Source organism: Nannospalax galili, unplaced genomic scaffold (genome assembly GCF_000622305.1).
Source record: "Nannospalax galili isolate Female #2095 unplaced genomic scaffold, S.galili_v1.0 scaffold162, whole genome shotgun sequence".
In the NCBI taxonomy this organism is placed as follows: domain Eukaryota; kingdom Metazoa; phylum Chordata; class Mammalia; order Rodentia; family Spalacidae; genus Nannospalax; species Nannospalax galili.
Window position 1 is genome coordinate 3251137 of NW_008350388.1, and position 5012 is coordinate 3256148.

The following is a 5012-nucleotide window of genomic DNA, read 5'->3' on the forward strand; positions in this document are numbered from 1 at the left end:
AACTGGAGATACTGATGGATGTTAGCCATCATGTAGGTGCTGGGAACTGAATCGAGCAGTCACTGCTCTTAACCACTGAGCCATCTCTCCATTCCCCTTTGACTACTTTCTGAGGACATCCAGAGAAGTTTTTTTTTTGTTTTTTTTTTTGTTTTTTTTTGATCTTTTTGAGACAGGGTCTCCCTGTAGCCCCATCTTGCCTGGGACTTGCTATGTAGACCAGGCTGGCCTTGAACTCACAGAGATCCGCCTGCCTCTGCCTAAAGGCCAGAGAAGTATTTTTAGTGTATCTCGGTCAGTTAGAAAAATGACAGAATTTTGAAACTGTTGGAAATTCACTGATCACCTTGATTTGAAGCATGCTGTGCTTGGTGCCTTCATGCTGCACACTGGGGTGGGAGGTTTTTATTGTTATGTATATGAATGTTATGCCTGCATGTGTGTAAGTGCACCTGTGTCATGCAGTGCCTGCAGAGGACAGAAAAGGGCATTGGATCCCCTGGGACTAGAGTTACTGACATTTGTTTGCCACCATGTGGGTGCTGGGATTCAAACCCGGGTCTTCTGCAAGAACAGCCAGAGCTCTTAACCACTGAGCCAGCTCTCCAGCCCCTGTTTACTTAATTTTCATATTTTGCTTTCTTATGAGATCTTGGTTGAAGGAAGTATTATGCAACTTAATCATCTATAACAAAAAACATCTGAAAACTGTAAAATTTATGGATTTGGTAACTGAGGCTTAGGGGTGAAATGTTTTTCAATTTTATTTTTATGTTCACACTCCTAGTTAATAGCAATTACTGGAAGCAGTTTTGGAACAGAAATTTACCCTTTCCAGTAAGGAAATGCCAGATGACTCTGCGCTTGTTATAGAACTCTAGTATCCACTCTTAGGTGGTAGACCAAGGTAATTCATTCAGGGTTTTATACAAGGTCTTACTATGTAGCCCAGGGTAGACTGAATTTCACTGATCGTCTTGCCTCATCTTCCCAAGTGCTGAGATCCAGGCTGCCACTCCTAGCTAGAATGAAGTCTTCTGATTTGACTTATGCTCCTGGGATTGTGTAGCATTTCACCTTCAATACTGAATTTTAAATTTTTTGTTTGTTTCTGTGTTTAATATTTTTACACTTACTGTACAGAGTAGCCTGACAAAACAGTGCAATAAACTAGGGAAACACAGCTATGGCTGTCCTTGCAATGCTAGGTTGTATCCTTGTAAAACAAAGATAGAGGAGGTTGTGGAATTGGTAGTAGAAGGAGAAGTTATAAATATACACTGTGGCCATGTGCCCTGTTTTAGATGTACTCTCCTGGACACTCTTCTAGACATGGGGATAGAAGTGTCTAAAACAAAGTCTTTATATTCTAGATGTTAGAAAGACAGGCAAGCATGTGGTGGTATGTTAGATGAGGTATGGAAGACTATCCAAGATGGTTCTGTTATCTTGTCAGATTTGGAACCTATCATTTAAATCGGAAAAGCTGTAGTATTAGATATGTTCAGGTTGGGGATGGAGAGATGGCTCAGCAGCTGAGAGCACTGTCTGCTCTTCCCGAGGACCCAGGTTTGATTCCCAGCACCCACATGGTAGCTAAAAACTGTCCATAACTCCAGTTCCAGGGGATCTGGCACCCTCTTCTGGCCTCTGCATGCTTTGGATGACATGAGCGCACTTATATACATGCAGGCAAAATACTCATAAACATAAAACAAAAATAAATAAAGCCGGGTGAGGTGTGCACACCTGTAGTCCTAGCACTTGGGAGGCAGAGGCAGGCAGATCTCTGTGAATTCAAGGCCAGCCTGGTCTACATAGTGAGTTCTAGGACAGCTGGGGCTACAGGGAGACCTTGCTTCAAAAAGGCAAAAAATAAATAATAAATAAATAAAATGTTTAAAAAAACTTTCAGGCAGACTTGTATAGAATCTTTTCTTTATAGCAGTTGCTTGGCCTTAGAAACTTAAAGTATTTGGCCAAAACAGGTATAAAATGGCAGTTCTCAAAATATGATCTGTAAGCGTCTCAGTCCATGAAGTAACAGTGACTTTCAGAGGCCTCCCCAGTTTAAGACTCTCATCAGTGTCTGCAGGATCCTCCACTTCTTTCCTGTACAATGAGATCTGGTGGCCAGAAAATCACCATGTCTGTTCTCAGGATTCATTCCAGTGAGATCTTCATCTCTCAGAGAAACACCTGCTGAGGTAGATCTCTTACCTCACGTCTCTTCAGATCTCTTGTACCCAGTGGTGTCTCAGCTGGTATCTGTGAGGCTCTAGATCTGCAGGACAATGATAAGACTCACTGTGTGGGAAAGAGTGTCTCAAAGGCTCTTGAGCTTGTCAGTGAAACTATTACCCCTTCCATGATTAGCAAGAAACTTAGTGTTATGGTTCAAAAGACTGATAAAGTGGAAAAGAGGACCAAGGTAGTGAAATGGAAAATAAGTCAGAATTTGGTCTGAGTGCCTTTCTCGGGGTGTCCTTTGGTCCCTAAAAACCTGTTGACCCTGTACTTCTATGTCATCAGTTTGGCTGGCCACTAAAGAAATCTCACCAGTTCCAAATCATTCTGCCGGGTCCAGCTTTCAGTGTCATGGATGGAAGTCTTCCTCCTGGCAACAAGCTGGCCACATCGGGGTTCGTGATCCTCTATCAGCACAGCCCACCTCATGGAAGCCATGAACAGCCATGAGCAGCAACAGAGGATTACTATAACCTGAAGAATGCCATCAAGGAGAGACATAGGAAAGATGCCAAAAACTTGGGGTCAAAAGTGTGTTTGTACTTGGTGGCTTAGAGAATAGTCAACAGTGATGAGGTCGTAATTGACATAATATAAGTGCCTCCAAGTCTCAGACTTGTGACCTGAATTTCATGTTTTCATGACACCAGCAGGCATATGACACTTAAGGAGATGGTTGACCTGTATAAGTTTTTCATTGGGGACTACCCTGTGTTGTCTGTCAAAGACCTTTTAGATCAGGATGACATGAAAGCTTGGCAAAGTTCACAACTAAGGCTGTGTAGAACCAGGTAGAAGGAGATAAACTTACAACAGCCAACCCAAAGTGAATTGTCAAGAGCCACAGGCAAGAAATTATGCAACAGCCTTTTGTTCCAAGCACAGATTTGCTCTATCTACAGGCCTGCAAGCTGACCCAATCTGATGGTTGGACATCATGGTGTCATATCATTCTAGAAAGATTAATGGTACCTATGGGGAGCGGGGATCTCGGGGCGCCAGCTGCTAGCGTGGCGCCGGTCTCCTGCGCGCACCTGGGAAGCGGCGGGTCCCGCGGGTGTCTTCTCCACATTGCTGGCAGGTCCCTGCTTCTCTGGTCTCTGTGGGTCTCTGCTACCGAGTTTGGCCCAGTCGAGTTCCGCCCCAATTTCACCCGTGCACTCTCTCTCTTAATTCGGGACCCGTCAGCTGCCAGGTCACGAGGAGAGGTGCGGGGCGGTGAAAGCTGGATTTCCGTGAGTCGATGACGGAAGGATAGCCCCCTCCGGGGAGACTGGATCACACGATTTAGTGTTACAGCTTCAGACAAGTGACTCAGCTCAGATCTCAGTGATTCAGCTCCAGCTCCAACTTTATTGGGGTAAAACTAGGACTATTTATAGTGTAGAGACAGCAGAAGAAGTCTTAGCTGATAGGTACTTTTAAGATGCCTTATTTACATAGGGCGGTGGGCTTCTATCAGGCTATCAGACAACGCCTGATTAAAACCTGGTAGCTCCTGTGCCAGAGAACATGTATCTTGTGACGGGCACTTCAAAAGTAAGTCAGGGAGGAGAGCAGAAGGCGCCCTGCTGAGAAGAGGAGTCTCCCCATTCGTGCCAAGCCAGCTTGTGGCTATCCGGACATGGGGAGACTTCTACCCTAAACAGCAGGGGTCCCCAACATCTCCCCCTGTTTAATTTAAATATGGAGAAGTGCCATCACCAGCCCCAAGGGCCAACTCATCTGTCTCAGGAGAATCCAAGTCTGATAATTGACCATGACCTGTTTTGTAGCAATTTTCAGCAATGGCGGTAATTTGTTGGTGAAGAAATCTTATAAAACAGTGAGCAAGCATCACACAGCATGACCAGGGGGCTAACAAAGGGTAGGAGCCATGCAAACAAGGGATTACTAAGCCAACCTAATTGTTTGGTGGGCTGAAATTTTGAAAATGCATCATTACAAAGTTTTTTTGATAGTGTTAACATCGGTTTCAAAAACATTTGATTCATTTACAAAGAAACAGCATTCCTTTCCCAATACCACACACATCCCCCCATGTTCAGCAGTTATTAAACCCAGTGCTCTTCTGTTTTGGAGCACAACCCCGGCAAGAGAGTTCATTTGTCATTGGAGAGATTCGAGGTTGTCAGTTGTGGATGCCATTGCCTGGTCCAGCTTGTCTAGAAAGTCTTCTGCCAGGTGATGGGTTTGTACAATAGCAGCAGCTGCAGTGCCTCCAGCACCCAGGGAGAGGGCAAGTCCGAGCCCTACTAGCAAAAGGATGAAGATTTCTCTCTGCTGGCAGCTGTAAAGGAGGAGGGCAGCTTCCTCTTTCTCGAGTAGGCACACCTGGGGTGTAATCATTACCGATATACAAAAGGTGGACAAAGAGGAGTTAACACAGTGCTTGGCTTTTCCTTTGCACCATAGGAAAAGAGGAGGGGTGACACATGCTATGCTGGAGAGAGTAATGTTAGTGAGGCATTTGTAATGAGTAGGCTTACTCTTGCTGGAAATACAAATTGGATAGTTAGCCAGTTGTTCGAATAAGGGAATATCCATTAGATGAGAGTCAGTGAAATCTTTTTTTGTTTCTGGGTAAAGAAGGGTGGTATTAACTGGTACTGCTGTCAGTAAAGGTCTATTGCTGGATGCACAAAAGAAGTAGTTAGAGGCATTGGGGTGGGTGGTGAACGGAAGAAAGTTAGCAACATATTGAATGTATTTGCTCCAGGACATAGTTGATATTATCTGGTCCTCTGTTTGTTTTTCCAGCAAGA

At 44.5% G+C, this 5012-nt stretch overlaps 1 protein-coding gene across 1 annotated transcript in view; it reads left to right on the top strand.

Moving 5' to 3' along the window:
• Window positions 1-5012, top strand: part of Psma8 (proteasome subunit alpha 8) — a 70940-nt gene that overhangs the window by 28505 nt on the left and 37423 nt on the right. The gene's annotated exons all lie outside the window — the stretch shown is intronic.